General features: G+C 40.1%; 1 protein-coding gene across 2 annotated transcripts in view; it reads right to left on the bottom strand.

The window, feature by feature from the left end:
* LOC146304737 (beta-1,3-galactosyltransferase 1-like) overlaps nucleotides 1-21,248 on the bottom strand; it is a 95,021-nt gene that overhangs the window by 58,550 nt on the left and 15,223 nt on the right. For both annotated transcript variants that reach the window (XM_084714002.1, XM_084714003.1), the window contains exon 2: nucleotides 7,883-7,938. The gene's annotated coding sequence lies outside the window, so the exon portion shown is untranslated. The remainder of the gene's footprint in view (nucleotides 1-7,882; nucleotides 7,939-21,248) is intronic.

The following is a 21,248-nucleotide window of genomic DNA, read 5'->3' as shown; positions in this document are numbered from 1 at the left end:
ATGGAATTTACATTTGGAGGCCATTTATAGTACACATACTAAAACAAGTGAGTGAGCATGAACTGCAGACTCTCAAACCTGAAGGAAAGAAGCTGATGGTGCGGCAGCTGATATTCTTGCTAGACAGCAGCAGGGTGAACACTTTTAGTTAGAATTGGTACTCAGCCAATCCAATCTTGTATCAGAAGCCAGTACTGACCTAATTCACATATTGGATTAGAGCTGTGATGATTAATCAATTAATCAGTAAGACAATCAACAGAAAATTAATGGTCAAACATTTGCTGGTTTCAGCTTCTTAAAGATTATTATTTGCTTTTCTTTGTCATTTGTGATAGCAGATGAAGAGCCTTTGGTTTTGGAGTGTTGATTGAACAAAAGATGCTATTTGAAAGCCTCACTTTGGGCTCTGGAAAATTGTGATGAGCATTTTTCACTTTTTTTTTTTTTTTTTTTGACATTTTACTAGTAAATTAATCTTGAAAATAACTGTTTGTTGCAGTGTTGTCCAAAGAAAAAAAAAAACAATACTTCAAAGACGACACAATAATCTAGCAATGTCACAGCCGTCAGTGCAAAACTAAAATGTTTAAACTGAAACACTGAATAACATCATGACCTTAAAATCAAGAATATAATTGAATAGTGGATTTGTAGAATTATGGCAGCCCGACTGGATTCCAGTGATGTTCTGTGTGATTTCTCCTGCCCTGGACTGTGAACATCCACTGCCAATTTATGATGTTTCGAGTTTGGATTCTCATGGGGTTGTCATGGGAATTTTGCCCTCTTTTTGCCCTCTTTTTTGGTACAGTTGTACCACAGAATCATTATAATTGTTAATTATTCATTTTCCAACACAAAATGTCAGTTTGACTTTTCCTGATAATGCTTACTTCAAATAAGGGCATAACTGCTTATAATCAGGCTATAATGTTTATACAAGTCCTGACCTTCGTGACTTAATGACCTCTGGCTATTGATGGAGCTATATTAATGCAGTGACTGTACAGTGAGGTTACACAGGGTGACTGTAAGTGCAGCTGACGCTAGCAGAGCTGTCCTGACGCAGCAGCAGCAGCCTCCACACATCAACAAGTTAAATAACATCCCAATTTGCATTTACTACTTGACCCCAGTGGTGGATCCCAGATACAATCTGAAATCTTGTACATCAGCAGAGAGAAAGCGAGCACGGCAGGTCCTGTGGGGAGGCTGTTGTGTTCAAGTGTCAGCCAAGACAAATAACTTTCCTACAGAGCACTTATTTGAACCCAGGCACACATTATAAATCAACTCACACATGGGCGACGGAGACCTGCAAGGTGCATCCGCTGTCCTCTCTCTGGCTTGTGTTTCCAATGCAGTGGGGTGTTATTGTTCGAAACGAGAGCCTCTTGCTGCTCGCCAATTGAAACCACACCACAGTTTCATTTAATCTGACAAGTATAATCTTCTGAGATTGCCCTTTCCCGCTGTGATGTTTGGAGAGCTTATAAAGAGCCACTTCATTGATCTGAAGACCTTATTGTTGTTCCCATTCCATAATCACAAATATAGCCTTTGAAATGGAAAAATACCAAACAATGCCAGTCAGTGAAGGAGTCAACCACGCAATAAAGGCTTAATAGTTTTATCGTTGCTCTGAAATTGTCCAGTCTGTTTGTGTGTGAGTGTAAATCTGCCAGCAGTTCAAGTACAGCTTCTTTAATGTAACCACAGACGCTGCCATTGTTGAGGTCGTACAGGATGAAATAAGAGACGTTTTATAGGGAAAATACGATAAACTCCTCTATCTTTGGGGATAAATTACTATTTTCATTGACAATCATGGTCATTAAGCCGGGTTCATACAGTCTGAGGGATTGCACACACACACATCCTTTCCCACTCATCAAGCCCTTCACCTCCCACTGCGCCAAAATGGATTTCCCCCTGAGGCCAGCATTCAGGGTTTACGTTCTTAATGACCCACAATAATTCAACCGTGATTGATCAGCGAAATCGACTAATGAGTTACAACCACCACCACGGCAGGACAGAGACTTTAATCTCCGAGGCTTCTTCACCACTGTATTAAGCATTGTGTTCCCTGAAATCTCCCAGTGCGGTCAAATAACTCACTGCCATTGGCCACGGCCCAAGCAGATCTCGCCACGGGTTGCCATTTAGGCTGAACACACAGCGCAGGGAGGGGAGACCACGCGTGACAAACGGGAGGGCGACCGCTCGGTGCAAGGACAGCCGAGGAGAAGATGTATGAGCTGGTGGCGTAATGTATTCATAGGGAAAAAGATGGAGAAATTGGTCTTGAGACATGATGAAGCGCCCGCTGAGGTGTCTTTGATAAATTATGATGAAGCTATGCAAATAGGGCCTGCAGCTGGATCTCCAGCGTGTACTGTTCAATTAGCCCGTCACTGTGGTGGAGACTGGGTGAGCAATGAATCCATCCATTACTGAAATTCATACGAGTTTTATATCCAGAATTATGATGAAATCAAAAGCAATATTATGAGTTTGGTAGACCGTAATCTAAAATCAACAATTTATGCATGGGACGCTTGTTAAGACACCAGCTAACGAGCCTGGCAACAAGACAAAGTTACTCATATTTCTTTTTACCTAAAAAGGAGTCTCATAAAGAAAGTTAAAGGGATAGTTCCAATTATTTGCTTTAGGGTTGTATAGGCTCGCCTCCAGTTTGGAGAAGCAGAGAGGAGTACCAACATGGAAGTTAAGCAATGTATTGCTGTGGACAGAGTCAGCAACAAAAGGCATTTTATCCACCTTAAAAAATATAAACCTAAAAATATCAATATCAGTTTGAGTGTACACTATATTTGATATATTTTCACAGCTTTACTTTGCCATTAAGCTGCTGTTCCATAAGCCAAATATCACTCTCAAGGCAGCTGTCTTCTGAGTGTTCAAATTATACTTGTTTTGTTTGTTTGTTTTGTTTTGCTGACCTATCATCTTTTGTTGACCTAATCTACTTAGCTTCCATGCTAATGCTCCCCTCTGCTTCTCTAAACTTAGGGCCTCTATCTATTGTAGCTAATACAGCGACTGTCGATACTCATGCAACCCCACTTCAGATTGTTTGAACTATCCCTTTAAGACAAGCTAACAAGGCTTACACCAAGACAAAGACATTCAAATTTTTTTACCCAGTGAGAAGAAAAAAGCCCCATCAAGGAAGTTAAATGATGTTAGCACATTATACTGTTATAGCTGGATGTGTGTCAGAGAGCTGCGTTTAGATCTACTCCAGCGTATTAACTATAATTCATCATAGTGTCTTTCTATTTCACTAACCAAATAAGAAAAAAAAATCTAATCATCCAACTTGCCACAAAAATTATCTCAAGGGCTGATTGAATATTTAAAGAAAAGTGAGTTTTATAAATGAAAAGAGGAGATAGCGTGCTGCAAAATGGACGGCCTTTTAACTGTTTGTATATATTCATACATGATTCTTCGTATCTCCGAGAGTCCTGATTTGAGAACGAGGAGGAGCAGTTCAAAGAAGGCTGAATAGCTTCTCAGATACTGACTGTTCCTCCCCAGGGCCCACCAACACGTTCAGTTCTTTTCGCTAGAAATTTCACCATGATCTTAGACATGAATCACCCATGTGTTCAGGTTTTACATTCATGTTACACACGGGGTTGGGTAATAACAGATTACATGTAACCAGATTAGGTAATTAGAATACCAAACAAAGGTAACTCTATTCCATTGCAGTTATTTATAAAAACACATAATTGGATTACAGATACATTTAGTCTTGGTATTTAGTAAGTTAAAGTAACCCTCCCAACCCCGGTTACACAGTACAACATGTGTGGATCAGTAATTTCAGCCACCCTCTTGTACTTCCGTGATTAGATGCAGCTTTGAAGCCCAGTTTTGTTTTTTTTTCTTTTTTTCCTTGCAGCCAGAGAACAATCCACTGTAAAAAGATTACCATCATCCAGTGAAACTGGATGGGTTTCCATCCTCAGCGAAAATCTTTTGTATTTCAATTAGGTTGCAGCTACTGAATATAATTTCATCTTGAAGCTCTCTTCATTGTTGAGTTTAGAAACTAGAATTTCTGTGTGATTAGTGCTTTGAATATCATAATACAGCTGGAGAACACAATGTGTCTGGCTGCAAGAGCTGCTGCAATTAAAAAATGACATCACGTTAAAATGCTCTTCAAGGCTAGAAAATGCAAATTGTATGCAGATTAGTAATATGATTCATGTATTAATTTGGCATGCTGAGTGGTGATTAGGTGAGTGGGAGTAAGCAGCAGCCACTAATGCTCAGCATTGGCTAAAAACAGTATGGTGAGAGGAAGCCAGGGCCGGCAATTTCCTTCATTTACTCAGTGTGAGAGATGACCTTTTCACAGATTCCCTGCCTGTGGCGCTGAGGAAGTGCACATATGAAGGAGACTTGAACTTTTGCTTGCATGGAGCATCTGACATATGTATGATAACCATTTGTGTCTCTGTGGGCTATTGCAGACACTGGCAGGGGACTGAGAGGGAGAGACGAAGAGGGAAGAAAGATCAGGCAGGATGATGATTTAACTAAACGTCTTATTCAAAGAGACATTATGCAGATTTTGTTTCAATGCTCAAGAGCAAACTACAAGATATCCCCTCACTTTGGAGAAGGATATTACGGAGCGCACCTTTAATATTTAAACTATGTTCCATCAGATTTATACATGATGATCACTCTGACTCAGCCTGTGAAAACAGCTGCATAACGTCTCCTGTGGCTCAGGAGCTTTATCAAGTCTGCATAACATAACCCTATTGATGTCATGGTGATGTCATTAGGGTTATCTCAGCTTGGGCTTGAAATTTTTACATAAAATCTGCATCACTGGGGGCAAGGAGGTTAAAAGATCTGGTCATTTTACCAGGCAAGGGACTAAAGATGTTAATGAGTTGTATTCAAGGTGCAAAATGAACTTTTTTGTCCAAAGGCCAAATTCTGTCAGAGGCTGAACTGAACACAAACTCACACCCTCGGTGGCTCGAAGATAACGCTGATAGAGTTTTATTTTTTAATTTAGGCAAGTGATTCTCAAAGTCCAGGCCATAGTCCCCTAGTGAGCTATGAAGGCACTGCCGGGGGGCTGTGAGAGGTCATTAGAAGTAGTTTGAAAAAGTTTAAGTTTCAATTTTGTGAGTTTGAAATCACCATAAAATATTTTTTAATAATGCTTACACCGTACACAACATTTGGTGATTCGTCACACTAACACTGCCTTTGGTATGATTAGTCTTGTGTGTTGATCAGAGTTGTGATTTACGGTTTGAATGGATTTTGAAGAAAATTTTCTGACTTGATCTGTGCATCTCTTGCAAGCCTCTGTAAAGTGGAAACAGACAGCTTTTCAGCCCCCTAGTGTTTTCAAGTCCTGCTGTGTGTGTCGAAATTTTTTCTCGTTGATAAGTGTTCGCTTTTACCTTACTCTGCTACACCTACCCATAGCCTATCACTCAACACAACACCTGTTGTTTTTGCCCCAGCGGTACAACAAGAGCCAAGCTCTGTGAGGGACTGATCAACACTGCTTTGGAAATAAGAGAGAAAAAAGAAAGATGTTCACTGAAGAGGTAATTTTATATTCAATTTGGGAACAGGCATAAGCTATTGCAATGATTTGCATTGCACAGTAATAAACATTTGGAGAAAAAATGATTTTTTTCATTAATTTAGTTTATAATGGCGACATCATTTTCCAGGGAAAAATCATGCCCGGTGGCAGACAGATTTGCATAGTGAAAGGGAGGCTCAGAGGGAACCAGTCTAAATATGGATGGTGTCATTATTCTATAGCCATTTCACTGTGCAATCAACATTTACTTCATAATGATAATATATAATTATATGCATCTGGACCCAATTACAAATAAGTATAGAATAAAAATGATAATAAAATTGGGTACCTGCGTCAGCATCCTTGCAAGCATCAGTGAACTGTATCCCACTGATCATGTTCACATTAGAGGTCAGAAGAGAGGTTGTCAAGATCTGAAATAAGTGGTGGAAAATTGACCCATAATCGATGTGGAAAATTTTATTTCAAGGCCTGTTCTGTAAGAGACCTGAGGACAGTAAGACCCGATACAAACAGACCCAAGCACCAACACCAGCAGCAGCATTATGCACCATCAATCAGCGAGCAGCCATGGTCATAAAGAGTAGCGGTATGTGTCGTTTTCCTAAACACTTTATATTCTCCGTCTCACCTCAAAAAGCACAGTTTTCTCCTCTGATGATTATGGTACTGATCAAAGCTAACAGCAAGTCTGCTCACGCATCAAAAATATTGACACACAGACTGAGACCCACAGCAGTACAACAATACTCTATCTGACCCAATTAGACTGAATATCACTGTTTTCTTGGCCCAACTCAGGGTCTCAAGTTCAGTCTCAGCTGTACCCATTAAGACCATAAGCTACATGTCACTCAAAAACACACAGAATAAACAATTTACTTTAGATGATATAAAATAGACTTAAAAAAGGTTGTTAGCAGAGCTGTGGATGCTAGTCACATGACATGGACTACAGTCAGACTCGAGTGACCAATCTGTTGACTGTTGACTCGTCTTGACAAAATCAGAAAGACTGTCAGCCCAACTTTAGAATAGGACTTGAGTCATTTGACTTGAAAATACTTGATCCATTCTCCCAAACCCAAAGATTAAAAGGTCTGGTATTTAAAAAGTGTGAATGAATGCATCAATTAATTTCCTCTCATTTCCTGAATCAAATGAGTTGTTAATGCTATTCATTTGCAGAAAGCCAACACTTAATTCCCCAGATCCACTTTGTTCAAACCAATCTGACAGCATCCAATCAAAGTGCAGGAGAGAACCACGAAGAGCCAACATTATGTTACTAAGCTCAAGTTGAAAAAGATCATTTCGTCCGCGTACAAAAACTATGAGGTGGTCTACAAGAAACAAATTGCAGTATGCATAACATGTGGGTTGAAAATTATAGACTGCAACAACTTCAAAACTGCTGGATATATGGAGTTACACAAAAAAACGGTAAGTTAAAGGTCACTTTAAACCTTCAAACTCATTCAATGTCAGTGAAGTGAGTCTCCATTGGATATGATGATGTCTAGAAAGGATCCCTAGATTTGTCAAACTTGTACATGTTGTTTGCTTATTGTGCACTAATTATGTTTTATAATGTGACAACACTTTGTTTAAGATCTGGGTAGGTTCAGACAGAGAACATGGAAAGATCATACTTTGGGTTAAAATTATCACCAAATCTCTGGCGGGCCTCCTAGAAAAAAAAGCCAAAATGTTGGCTGCCTGGTTACAATCAAGACCTCCAGATTTGTCTGTAATAACACAACACATTGACTAGAAAACTTTTGATTCAACAGCCTCATCCTCTAGTTGAAGTCATATGTAAAACTGTATGTATAATAGTCTGTATGTGATTATTGTGCTGCTCAGACTGTAGCCCAAACACTCGAGAAAGGAGCTGATGTGAACCACTGGGACACACCATACACCATATTTTCTCTTCAATAATTAATATAGTAATTCCCTTTGATGACAAAGGGAACCCAGAAGACTTAAATGCATGCAGGGGTGATAAAGCCTCTGCTTCATTAAACAGCAAGATTGAAGCAGTGAACCTCAGAGGCAACAATAACTTTTAAGCAGGGCCTCTGTTTCAGTTCTCAGACTCTGGAAAGAGAAAAGCTCTGTGAAATACAGGGCCAGTGTGTCTACCTATTATAAAAGGCCTTTTAAAACCAGAAATAGGCTGCATCCCTGACTGAGCAGCTATTTGACAAACGGACAGGAGGCTGAGGTCAGTGTAGCATACCGTACCTGACACAGCTGGCTCTCGTCCAAGGCAATATGGGCTCCGTCTCTTCATACCATCTCTGTGAAGCAAGAAAAAGACAAAAGCAGATCAGAAAAACTGATAAGAGACTTCAAGAAAGAAAGGATATTGGAAAAGAAAAAGGAGGAGATTAGGTGATACTGTGAAGAAGCAGTGCATGTGTAATTCTTGCAGCCTAAAAAACAATATTAAAGGGATAGTTTGGATTATCTGAAGTGGTGTTGTGTGTATTAGCAACAGTACACGCTGGTCAGCACGTGTCCAGTATGGAGAAACTAAGAGGAGAACCTCCCATCAGGTGTGATTCTCTGTGTTCACTGTTTACATTTTCCCAGCCAAACTTGCAGTGAATTGTACATTACCCAGTTTTAGTGTGTGCTATATTTAGAACATTCTTACTACTCTTAACTTGCCATCAAATAATATTTTCTGACAGGAAACTGCTGCTATATGAGCCAAGTATCGCTCTCTCACTACCAACCAACATGCATAGGTGAAATCAGTAATTTCACCTCACAGAACACAGGAGTGTTCTGCTGCCTCGATCTGTTAGTTAGTCTGTGTTTTTGTGTGACTTTGGTGAATCTGAACTATTCTTTTGAAACACCAAGTCTCTGCAACTCCCATGTTCTTCACGGCAAAATTATTCATTTCGCCTGTGCAGTTTGGTTGGTTGTGATACCTTTTGTTTGTGATCCTGTCCACAGTAGTTCATTGCTTAGCATCTATGCTGGTGCCCCTCTCTGCATCTGCAAATAAACTACAAAACTGCTAATGGCCTAATTATAAATACCTCATACAACCCCACATTAAATAATCTGAACTATCCCTTCAATGTTTTAAATAAACATGTTTGATTGATGCTAAAACATCAGGATGAAAATGTAAAAAGAAAAGCATCTCTTTAGCATAAATAAATTCTTATGAACGCAGTTCAGTTGAAAGTTGAACCCATTCTGTCAGAAAAATGAAACAATAAACCAGCATTCATTGCAGCAGCAGATACATGTATGCTTTACTTCATACAAACTGCATAAAGGCTCAGCTCAACTCAAATTGATCCTGACACAGACCATAAGGGAAGTTTTAAGAGTAATCAGCCGATGGCTCATTAGTATGCTGCAGCCGCCGCCGCCGCCGCTATCTCCTAACTATGGCAACAAACAGGCGGAGACGGATCTATTGATGTATGCTCTTTTATGAGAACTTATCATTCAAGGCCCACTTACGCTCAGAAAAGGTCAAATGAAATTCTCTCATATCAAATTGAGTTTTTTGCTTGATTAATAAGCTTCCATGGCAGATGCTGCACCCACACACGCCGAATTTCAAAACATTTTCAGGTTTTCATTTACCTCAGAGGATGGCACTGAACTCCAGACGATAATACAAGACTAATTAAAATATTCCAAAGGAAAATATTTTAATCTAAAATCACTCCCTTGTTCACTCATTCATCCCTCCCCATATAACAATCACTAACTTGCAGCTCCCTCAACTGTAATTATCAGATCTATAAAATATGATGCATTGCATTGTGGGGCAGAACATGGCATGTGTCTGTGTTTTCGGTTCCATGCAAATTTCTCAAAACACCATATAGTAGATACGTCAGACGCAGAATTCAGACTCAAATAAAATGGCATTAAATATAGTATACTGTATAGAGCAGAGGTTTTCAGAGTTGGAAGTGGGCCTCCCTGGGAGAGCTCCAAACAGTTTCAGGGGAGACTCTGTGAGTGGAAGTGAAAAATTATTACATTAGTTATTAAAAGGAGATCATATAGAAGGGCCTAAATGTGTGCAATATGATTAGAGATAGTTCAGTGATACAGTTTTGGGGATTTTTATTGCTTTCAGAATCAGAAACTAATAAATAGCTTTGGACAGACGTTTTCATGTAGTTGGTGTAGCCTGAAGTTAGTGTCACAGCTATATTACTCTGTTTAATTTAAGTGAGTTAAGTCAAAACTGAGCAAAAATTATTTATCACTAAATTTAATATCTGAGACTAGCATGTCAGTATGTGACTGAACCAGAAAGGACAAATGAGGCTGAGTTATTTTTGAAGGTATTTAGTCATAAACCAAAGTCAAATATAGTCAATATAAATTTGGACCAGATGATTGTGTTAAATGAAAACCTGAGGGCTCATAAAGACAATTAATGTCTGAACCAAATTTCAAGGTAATCCATCAGCCGTTATTTCAATCTGAGCCACAAATGTCAACATGCTGCTGGCGCCAGATAAAAAGTCAGGGATCACCAGCATCATTTGGATTTACCCTCAGGGAAACATTAGCATCTGCCAAAACAACCTGTCCCAATTCATCTTGTGGATGTTGACATATTTCACTGCATAAGTGAAAAATTTGACCTGCTGGTGCCGCAACAGGAAGAGTCAGTGAATCACCAAAGTCAATACTCTTCATCCTCTGGGGACTCTGAACGTCTGAACAAAATTTAACTGTAATCCATCCAACACGGACAGAATTTTTTCAATTTGGCACTAATGTCCACCTGAACTCAAGGGTGAACTGAACTGGTGAAATGGATGTAAACTGCAGCTTGACTGGTTAGCAGAGGCATACAACCGCAAGGCAGTAATTCTAGCTCTCTCTTTTTTCTGTAATTGACCTGAGGTCATTGAAAATGAGGGTTGCCCCTCGATGATCGCTTGAGTATAAATAAAGTTGTAATGAAAGAATGAATGAACAGACAGGCCAACATTTCCTTCCTTGGTCATGAGTCTGAGAAAATGTATAGACCATCATGGTGTGACTATCTCCCTGCCATCAAGGTTAAGAGAGACAGAGGAAACACTACATCAGGTCAGGATGGAGCCCTGTCGCCACTCCTGCTAACACGCAGGGAGAGGTGCGCGCTGGGTAATTGGGAAGAACTTCCTGGCCTCAGACTTGAGTGGCATGTCCCGGCCGTGGCATGGAGTCAGTTACCTGATCGTGGCTGAGATACATCGAGCTGTCAGCTCAGCTTGGGAGTAATCACAGGCCTCCATCAAGAAGCCGATCACGCGCCAGAGAGAGGAGTAGGATGAAAAAAAACACAACCACATATAACAGCGTACACACACTCTTGAGCCCACACACACACACACACACACACACACACACACACACACACACACACACACAACCACTTGGAGGAGGCAGCTGATGAGCAATCACCTTGCAAATTGGCTTACTATACAGATGCGGAGAAATACTTATTAGTGCGTTACAAACATGCTTTGGTGGCCTTGGCTCAATTCTGCCTTATTATACACTATGAGAAATAAGGGTTCCAAAAGGATTCTTCCTGTAAGGCTGAGGTTCTACCCATTCTACCCAGACTAAGGGTTCCATTAAGAGCTCTTTTCATCCAAATAATCTTTTGTAGATGAAAGAGTCCTTCAAAGATTGTTGAAATCCATGAAGAATTCTTTCGATAAAACCCTTGGAATATGAAATGGTTCTCCGTAGAACCCTCTTGGTGGGTTCTTGGAATACAAAAACTGTCTCAGTAGAACCACCTAAGTATGTTCTAGATAAAACTCTTTGAATGCATAGAAGTTTCTGGGTAGAACCTTCTTGGTGGGTTCTCGATAAAACCCTTAGAATATAAAAAAGGTTCTGTGTAAAACCTCCTTAGTGGGTTCTTGATAAACCCTTGGAATATAAAAAGGTTCTTGGTAGAACCTTCTCAGTATGTTCTTGATAATCACTGGAATATAAAAATGTTCTTCGTAGAAACCCCTGACTTTGTTCTAGATTAAACTCTGGGAATTAAAAAAAGGCTCTCAGTTGAACCCCCTGATTGTGTTCTAGATGAAACTGACACATTATTAAAAGGTTATAGGTAGAACCCCTGAGTACTTTCCAGGTTAAAAAAAACAAACCTTGGAGTATAAAAAAGTTTTCATTAAAACTTTCCTGGGTGAGTTCTTGTTGGCACTTTTAGACGATGAAAAAGTTCTGGAGACAACCTCCAGAGGGGGTGGATGGAACCATTACATCATAGAAGGGTTCTTTGTAGAACCTTTTATGAGGGGTTTTGGGTGGAAGATGGTTCTTCTCCTTTACGGTTCTAGCTAGCACCTTTATGTCTAAGAGTGAAGCTAAGTCAGACATTTTTCTCATACATTTACCTCATTGTGGAAGCATGCCTCTGTTCACCATTAACATAATCTCTCTGATGCTGGAGAAATTCGTGCCATTTGGAATGCATTACGCCCCCCCTGTCACCGTGCTAATCAGCATAATATGAATTATTGCCATCATTACAGTGGGTGGCCGAGAAATAACAATAGGTCTTAATTATTCAACAACGAGGAATAATAAAGGGAAAGCAAATGCACCTTTAGTTTCTGCTGCCAGCAGTCATTAGAGTTTGTATCTCTCTCCCCTTTGGGAACAGACCCAGGCTCCGAGCCTCTGTTGTGGAAATCATTTCTAAGATTGTGATGAGTGATGAGCTTGTTTTCCCCCCCGAATATACTCCTCGTGTTGTTTGTCTGTGAGTGCACAGTGCGGAAATTACCATAAGAGCCCAATAAAAATGTGCTTTGCAATAGTTTTTTCTAGTTATAATTTCTAGTGTGTAATTGTTATTGTTTCTGTGTGCCATTAAAGTGATGATTGGGGGCGTAATTTTGCTCAAGTTACATTTCAAGGCCAGTTTTGGCCCCAGATTTGAAGTTAAGGTAGGTTACATAATTTATTTGGATGCTTCCTCATAATGAAAATATTACTTCAATGTGTATATGTATTACACTGTGCATTGTTGATGTTGTTTGAATACAGTTGTCCACCACTGATGAATCAACAGAGGAGATTGTGTTCTGCAGGTAATGTTATTCTGCTTATAATGTGTAATGTCTCATTATGCACTTTAGAGGTACAAGAAACTTGACCTAGAATAGCATTTCTTTGATATCCGGAAAAACAATACATGCATCTGAAGTTAACGAGACTAAGAAGCTCTGTGAGGCTGTGCTGCTAACACACTGATGTTTATCAGGGGTAATGTTTACTATGTTCACCATCTTAGTTTAGCTTGTTAGCATGCTAAAATTTGCTAATTAGGACAAAACACAAAGTACAGCTGAGGCCAATGAGGATGTCATTAGTGTTGCAGGTATTTAGTCATTAATCAAAGTGCTGGACAAACTGAGATTTTGACCTGATGATATTACTGTCCCTAGATCCATGCTGATAGCATGATTTTTTTGGTTTTAGTTCTCTCTGACAGTAAACTGAATATCTTTGGGACATATGAGAATGTCACCTTGGGCTTTGGAAAGCAGCAATCAACATTTTTCACAATTATCTGACACTTTAGGGCCAACAAATCAATCAATAATGAAAATAATCTGTAGATGCACCCTATTTCCAATACTGTCAATATTAAAACAACAATTAGCAGCAGCTGGTGACATTTCTAGAGGTGATGGCAAGACCACAAACATAATTAACACCTTTTTATTATTTATTTACACAATTTCTGCACTGTTAATATCACTGTGGGTGGCTGATTTTGATTACCTTCAAAGACAAACTGAACTCTGATCCATCCTGTAAGCCAGCTTCAATTGCTCTCTGTAGCTCTTATGACAAAAGGATTGAAAAATATGTAATGCAATATATAATTTATATTTTCCTTAACTTCAAACACGAATTACACCTGGGTATCATAATTCCGGGTTGGCAAGGTCAAACTCATTATAGTAGACTTTCCTGGAGAGATAAAGGCTTTAGCAGAATCCACAAATCCGGCAGTACTGCAGGGTTCCTTTGACCTTTCAGAATGAGTTGCCAATCAAATTTCAGTCTGTCTTAATAGACATGGTGATTATAGTAGACATGATTCAGAGCTATAAACCACTGCCCTTCAAAAAGAAATGAAGAGACAAAATGAATGAATATGGCTTAGAAGAGATGACGTCCACACAACATGGAAAATACTGTAATGATTTCATTGGGGTTTTCATGGATCTCTCTAGTAATGATCTAATGGCTGATCGACACATCTGTCACCAATGGCATTCGTCTCTACGACCTATCGACACACTCCTGACTGCCGACAAGTGCCGCTAACTGGAAGGGTGTGTGTGTGTGTGTGGGGGGGGGGGGGGTATGGGAGTTGTCGCAAATCAAAAGCGTGTCTTTGTGTGGTCTGAAAGGTTGGAACAGATACCGTCAGATCCTGAGATACCCGCCTGGGAGAATGAGATAATTAACTTTCAGCTTGAAGGCGTCCTGAAGACTTCCTGTCAGCTGCTGTTAGCGTTGTTGACAAAGTCTCCAACGACATGTGGAGGATATGGAAATGGTGTTCGATTTTTTTTTTTAAACTTATTTCAATTATTTCACAGGTGATTCACGCTCTGTAGACACCTTGAGCTTGAGACCAGCCAACACTGCTGCTCAGTGTATTCACTTTATCATGGGAGATGAAATTCAAGGTCACATTTCACTCCTCTGCTCACTGGATTGAGGTTGAATTGAAATTCTACCACATATCCAGATCCCATGGGTCTTTGTCAAACCAAAGCAATACACTCGTTTTATATGAACTCCTGCCAGCTTTACACAAATGCCTGCTTTCTTCCTCACAGGTACAAAATATTGGCTTTTGGGCCAAGCAGACTTTGAATTATTGCAGTCAGAAGAATGTCTGTAATACTTTACTGGCCCTTTTGGTTCCTGCCTCACCAAGAAAGGTTTTTTTTGTAATCGCTTATTTATTTATTTATTTGTTTATTTTTTATTTATCACAACCAACCACCTGGATACTTGAGGATCTATTTGACTCCACCTTGGCTTAAAAAGAATCCTGTTTTAGCATGAAGACACCTGCTTTCTTGATACTCAGACCCCAGTCACAGCTCTGTCAGATCATTGTGCCAGTGTCCTCTGTCTCTCCAACTCTCAATGAATCTACAAATTCACTGATGTCAATGCCAAGATTATGCTTTCCACACCCATGAGCAAAGGTCTGCTAGGGTCTGAGTGACGCAAATTCCGTCCTCAGAGCTCTGTACAGACATCCGTGAGCCTCCAATTTGTTGTGAGTGCAGGGACTGATCACGGACCTGTCTGCAGGCTGACTACGCTACATTGATTGATTGATTTTCTGTGTCATGGACACAAAGTGCCCAACCTTGATGGGTTACATACACTCCAAAAATACAGACGCAGTGTTCAGTTTCCTTTCAATACAAAATTACAGTCCATTTTACAGCTTTGCCTTGAAATGGAATATTTTGCCTTCTCTCCAAAGCTTGACAAATAAAATCTGCTACAAAAAAGGTTCCCTTTTAAAAGCACAACTCAAGTAACTCATAATCATCCAGCCAAAAGAAATCAACATAAATAGTTGACATTCTAGTAAAATGTAGGCCAAGGGCACATGTCTTCAAAGCAGAATTAACAGAACTACTATAATCTGCCACATAAAACAGAACAAAGAGAATGACACATGCATAAGTTCAGAAACAGATACAACAGCCTCTTCCACTGATTGAAGACGCATGGGTAGGCCCAGTAACCTAGTAGCAATAATAAGAATACCCCAAGGGCTGAATGCACCCCACTTTGGGAAATCCTGGTCTAGAGGACAGAACAAGGTGATAAACATGGGACAGGGTCCAGGATCAATAGCTACCATAATAAAGTAACTGTCCATGTAATTTACTAACTCAAAGTAGGGTTAAATTACTCTTTAAATGAATGAAGGTTTCAGGTCTGTGCAGTATTATATCTGGACATGGCAGTGGTTTGGTCTTTATTCAGGCTACAAACAGGCAGAAATTAAAGTGCTGATTTGAATCTGCCGTCATCATGTTAAGAGACTGCGCCTTGTTACTTGAAGAGCATCGTATTATGAATGGTGCATTAAGAGATGCCTGTGACTTTTCATTTTAATGGAAATGACCCAGATCTAATTGGAAATGGCCTAGATCTTGATTACTCTAATTATGCACCTGGAGCAGACAACACACTGTATACTTGTCTCGGAGCGAGGCCTGTCTAGGTGTTTTTAACATAACTATACCCTTAATTGGTTGACCTTTTCAATGTGCGCGCAGTTATTAAAGCCCTAATTAAGGGTCCCATTAGAATCTGAGATCCTGTCAATTAAAGTCCTTGAACACAAAGATTTAGGTCTCTTAGCAGTCATCATTGGGGGGAAATGTCAGCTTGTGAGAGTAAAAAGCCGGCCTTTTATTGCTCAGAGGAATCAAAGAGTGTTTTACAAAAAAAACGGCTGTATTGGTGTTAAATCACAAAGTAACTGCATCACTTGAAATTTGATTAATTCTGAAACACAGGAAAACTTTTGACTGACAGTGTACATTCTTTCTCAAAGTCTGGTCCAAGAAGTGTCAATTAGTGACTCATGTCAAGATGTTAAAAACAGCCCTGTACTGTACTGCTGAGCCTGGGGAGAGAAAATGTACCGTTGGAGGAACATTTTTCTCTTCTTCGTCTTATATTCCCGGCTGAATAACGTTATGGAACAGAGATTTACACAAGAGACAAGCCAGATGAAGACTTGCTCTACATCCATCAACACTGCTCATAAAACATCCACTTTATGCCCACATTTACATCCTCTATCCCGTGTACAGTAAAGACAACCCTCTTTATTCTTTGCCTATTTTTCAGGCTGCTGATGCATAGTAAATCAGGAGAAATTACACGTCCTGTGTATCAAACTACAGCGTGTCCTCCTCCTCCTCCTGTTTCTCTCCTTCCTCCTTCCTCCTTCTGCCTTCAGTGATGAGAGAGCAGCTGCACTCAGGAGGGAGAAATAGGTCATATCTCTCTAGATCGCCTCTGTAACCTCTCGGTTCATTATGATCGTGTTTAATGAGTGAGACACTCTCCAGGCATTCTTTCGGCATGGAACTGTGTCATCTCTTCATTGTGCTGCGTGCATCCCCTTTCAGCAGGTAAGTGTGCTCCCCTCTCCCCATGCAACAGGATGATTAACTAACATGTTCCAGTCTGTGCTGGAAAATAACAAACAGGACACATTGATTTGTACCAAGGGCCAATCAGTGTAATTCTGACAGCTGGGTGCAGCTGTGAGTTGCATCGTTTCCTCGGGTTTAGTCAAAACGAGATCATTCAAGTCTGACATATTGCATGTGACAGATGAATGAATAAACAAATTGTGTAACCCCCCCCCCAACTTCAAATCTGGGCTGATCGGTGTCAACTGGGCAAATGCTGCATGGCAATAAAGCCATGAGACACTCCTGCAAGTTTTAGAAAACTCTGAGAGACATATTAGATAGAGCTGCCACAATTAGTCAAATAATAATTTAGTTGTCAACTATTAAATTAACTGCCAACTCTTTTGATCATAAATTAAAGGGATAATTTGGATTATTTGAAGTGGGATTATATGAGTCAGTGTATTAGCTACATTAGATTGATATATAGATATATTTAGAATATTTTCACCACTTTACTTTGCTGTCAGATAGTCTTTTCTGACAGGACACTGTAGTTATGCAAGCTAAATATCACTCTCTTCAAACCGACCAACAACCAGATCGAGGCAGCAGTAGGCCGGCAACTCTTGTGTCTATATAATGGCATTTTCCCATCAGAAAAAGCTTGGAGGCATGCTGACCACCATTAACTGTAGCTGATACACTGACTATATATAAGTACTGCATGCAACCCTATATCAAATAATTCAAACTATACCTTTAATTGTTTTGAGTATTTTTTTTAGAAATCTTCTCAAACATGAATAATGTCTGGGGTCAATCAGATGTACACTTGAGATATGACTGCAGGTCCTCAACAGTCTGGGTCTCATATTTTTTGCTTCACAATGCACCACACATTTTCAGTGGGAGACAAGTCTGGACTGCAGGCAGGTCAGTCTAGTACCTGAACTACTACTACGACACTGTTGTAACACATGCAGAAGAGACCACTAACCCTCCTCCCCATAAACAATAATGATACTATTACCTATTAACAATTTACCTGTTGAATGTGTTTTTGGAGCATTCTACAACTTTCCCAGTCTTTTGCTGCCCCTGTCCCAACTTTCTGGAATTTGTTGCAGACATCAAATTGCACTTTTCTTCTACTTTCGTTCTGATTCAACACGCTGAAACTCTAGAAAACGTCATTATTGATGTACTAGTATGTGAAACACACATGAAAAAGTAATTCTTGCACTGCTGTCAGCCGAGGGGCAAATGTGTGCGCACTCTGCATATGCCTGTTACATTACAAATACATAAAGCTTTCAGGGAAAGCGTTGAAAATGATATGGAGAATGTTGTAGCTATGACAAGCTTGAGAGGAATATACAGAGATAGAGCTACAGGTAAAAGGATTACTCTCTGCTCTCCAGCCTCAGCCTACAGTTGTCACTGCCATTGACTTTTCATTGAAGCCCCCCCCCCTCTCCACCTCTTTGCCCCTGTCAAAGGAAAGGAGAGACAAGCCCTTGATGAGTGCACCTTTGATCTCTCTGAGGCGCCTCTGCTCCTCCTCTTTTCTCTCCCCCATCATCCTCTCTCTCCTCTCTGCTGGGGAGCTGTCAAGAGTTCTGAGGGCTCGGTCTGTCCGCTCTGCTCCCTCATCGCGCCCGATCACATCTCGGGGCTCTTTCATCCTCACGCCCAATGCTTGGTGAAGGCGGCCCGGGTCCCAGGAGGACCTCACCGCCACCCAAAGTCTAGCCTCCGCTGAGAAGTAGCCGCCACCCCCCTCTCCACTCAGCCCCTCTGGTTAATCAGAGTTGGCTTTTTCTTTCAGTCAAAGCGAAGCCATTAGTCAGCGTCAAGGGCTCATTCCTCAGTATTAACAGCTAATTGTAGCAATCACTTCACTGAAGCACAGACAGTGCGAGTATGAGCGCTAAGAACAACAAGGTGCCATGCTTGCATTGATCAGGCTCACACATTAAATGTGCATAACAAATAAGTTAACACATCATTTCTCCTCCTTTTGCTCTTTATTTATTTATCTGTCAGCGCTGAAATGGCCAATCAATTCAGGCCCAGAGGGGAGTGTTTCACTCATAGCTCGGCCTTTGATTTAATCTTGTTATTTACACTATGTACTCCGACCTCCTTGTTTATCATCACTCCGCAGATCTCCGAGCAATATTTCACTTTAGAACAACAGTTGGACTCCCGTTGTGGGATTTGCACGTGTCATCTCTGCAGCCCGGCATTTGTTATCTTCCCATGAAGAGATCCAGAGCATGGCCTGTGCTTCAACGACGCAATGAGCCGAGCCCCGACTCCAATCCCTTGTGCTATTACATATTCAATTAAATGCGTAGTCTCCTCGCTAGTAATAGTGATGAATATGCAGGGCATTCATTTTCTTTTGTGTCACAGTCTCAGACGACGGAGACATTGGGGGTTGACAAAGCATGCGAGTTGATTGGATCCCTCGTTGCCGCGGGGCAAACTGGTGGAGGTTAATGTTGCAAACAAGGACGAAAGTGTTCTGAATGAGACGTGTAACTAGCTCACTATGCAGCGCTGACATGGGTCACAGAGAAATCACACATGAGGGGGGAGATGCCTTCAAAGAAAGATGCCTTACGTAACCAATTGGGAATGGTGGAAGAATAAGAACTTGTAGCTCTAGCTGAGATACAATGGACCTCATTCTTAGACATTTTTGGATTCTTATCATGAATTCTTCCTCTGTGAGGTTTGCTCATATGAGTCAGATTCATCATACTCTGTTAAATTCACAATCTCATTATATACTGCTAATTTTAACTTGATAAATGCCACTTCACAAGAAGGTACAGATATTTATTGTAATAATCAGAATCAGAAATATTTTTATTTCCAAGTAATTTGTTGTGGCATGTTGGTGCATACAAGCATGCGCACACAAACAAACGGGTGTAAATAGTAAATCTGCAAAAAAAAAAAAAAAACTGGAAAATGTGTTCTGTTAAAATTCTTATTTTTATTTTGTTAGTGTGCAAACATGCATACAAATAAAATACCCCACATTCCCTGCTTTCAGTTTCTGAAATTGGATAATTTGCTGAATTTCTTTATCTTATGTCATAGTAAACTGAATATCTTCACAGTCAGACAAAGCAAGATATTAATTCAGCATTTCATGACATTTATAGACCAAAGCACTAATCATGGAGATATTATTTGGATAATTAAAAGCTAAAAAAATCTTTAGAGGCAGCCCTACATGCATCTAGTGCAAAATTGGTCTACAAACTGTATTTCATCTAAATACATATTTGCAATGATGCACTGGTTTGTTAACAAGTGTCAAGGGTAACACGAAAGCTTCTGTGGATGAATAAAAACTCTAATACAGACATTATGCGCAGAAAGGCAGCATCGAGATTGTGTAATCAAGCCGCTTAAGGTGACTTGAATTCACAGATGTCTAATTTACTCAAAAGCTGGTTGAAAAAGCTGGCTGACCATGACTCACACCTTGCAAAATAAAAGGAGACAGCCAATGGTTGCCTTAGGAACCCTCAGAGCAATGACAACAACTTGTACTCTACATGAAAGAGATTTGTTCACTCCATTTCCAAAGTTATCGCTTCTCTTCAAGCAAAGCCATTAAAAGTTCTGAGCAATCGATGCAGTCAAATATGCTTTAATACTAAAACTTGTGGGCAACTAACAAACTCCGGTGAGCCTTAAATTGCTGTTCCTCAGACTAGTGACAGATAAGGCGCTGACCTGATAATAAATGAGTTTGCTTTGAATGTCGCTGCTTTAGTAAGAAGGTGCTACGTCGAGGATCATTTGGTATATTCACTTGGCTTGAATACATCATTTGTTCACAGAAGCTGAATTAACACTTAACCATCATTCTGACATCTGTGAAAAGGCACTTTTGATGAACAGAAATCAGTGGAGGCTGTTTTTCTACTGATTCATTAAGTGATTCCAGGTGTAGTAGGTAAGGTCAGACTTCATTACAGTAACAATTTCAGGGACAAAAGCTACAGTTAACACTGCACGACAGCACTTAGCAACTGAGTGGAGAGTTTCTTATATTATTCTCTACTAAGCAAACCAAGAGGAACACTTGATGTTTCTAGAGAATTGCAAGAACAATATGGCGGTCTACACTGTATATAAACTGCTGATTTAAAAGATCTTTTGATGCTAAAGTCATTATCAGTTCTGCTTATCGGTGATTCTTTAACAATCCCCTTAATGATTCCTGATCAATTAAAGAGGAGAAGGACCATTATGTTTCCTAGCACCAGGACTAACTTCAAAAGCCAGCATCTATGATGGTATGGGGGGTCTGGGTACCATGGATGCTGAAAGACACACACAGGTTTGTCTTTTTCAGA

Source organism: Lutjanus erythropterus, chromosome 24 (genome assembly GCF_056507025.1).
Source record: "Lutjanus erythropterus isolate fLutEry1 chromosome 24, fLutEry1.hap2, whole genome shotgun sequence".
Classification (NCBI taxonomy): domain Eukaryota; kingdom Metazoa; phylum Chordata; class Actinopteri; order Lutjaniformes; family Lutjanidae; genus Lutjanus; species Lutjanus erythropterus.
The sequence above is the reverse complement of the archived record's forward strand: the minus strand, read 5'-3'. Positions and strand labels throughout refer to the sequence as shown.